The following is an 869-nucleotide window of genomic DNA, read 5'->3' as shown; positions in this document are numbered from 1 at the left end:
ATATCGAGTTCTAGGAATTTGTAAACATGTTTTGATCAAATAAAAAAAATACATGATGATGTAAAATGTAACACAGCTGCGGTAAGCCAAAAACTGAATGTTTGCATTATGTCAATACATGTCAATGTAATACATGTCAATACATGTCCACAAAATGCAAACATTTGATTTGCACCATTCTCCTTCCAACAGCTATCAGACTAAAGTACACAACAATAATCAGACGTCGGCATTCACACAACTCCTAAAAGAACGTTTATGTGCATCAAGAAGTCACTTTGGCAGCATTCCTACAACAGTAACGTTTACCAAAAAGGAACACAGCCATTCGATTTGGCGGCATTCGACCCTAATGAAAACACCAAGAACATATGATTATGTAACATTCGACCTACAGCAGTGGTCAGATTAAAGTAAAGAACATTTGATCCAAGTTTAATCCTTTAAACTTTTATTGATTTATACATAGTGCAAAATATTGCCTGTGAGTGAACATACGGCAACTTTTGCTGGGTGAAATGAAAAATAAAATGTTTATAAATAGTGAATAACTGACTGTGCCAGGTGGGTGTGGCAGTCACAGTTCTGAGCAGTGGCGGACCTAATAACCAAAGGGCCCAGGTGCAAGATTTTATCTTGGGCCCCCCTCCCAAGATGGCGGGGGGGGGGGCACGGGAGCGGATCACACTGGCCCCCGAACCCCCTTCCCCAGCGGTCTCTAATGTTGCAGTACCGTGCTGAACTCTGGACTTACCTGAGACCCTGCAGAGCATACCATAGATCCTGCAAAGCCCACCTGAGACTCTCTATGGTGGGCTCTGCAGGGTCCCAGGTGGGCTGGTCGTCAGGGTCCATTTCCCTGTACCTAC

Source organism: Nanorana parkeri, unplaced genomic scaffold, assembly GCF_000935625.1.
Source record: "Nanorana parkeri isolate BGI_ZX_2015 unplaced genomic scaffold, ASM93562v1 scaffold503, whole genome shotgun sequence".
Classification (NCBI taxonomy): domain Eukaryota; kingdom Metazoa; phylum Chordata; class Amphibia; order Anura; family Dicroglossidae; genus Nanorana; species Nanorana parkeri.
This window is presented reverse-complemented; position numbering follows the sequence as displayed.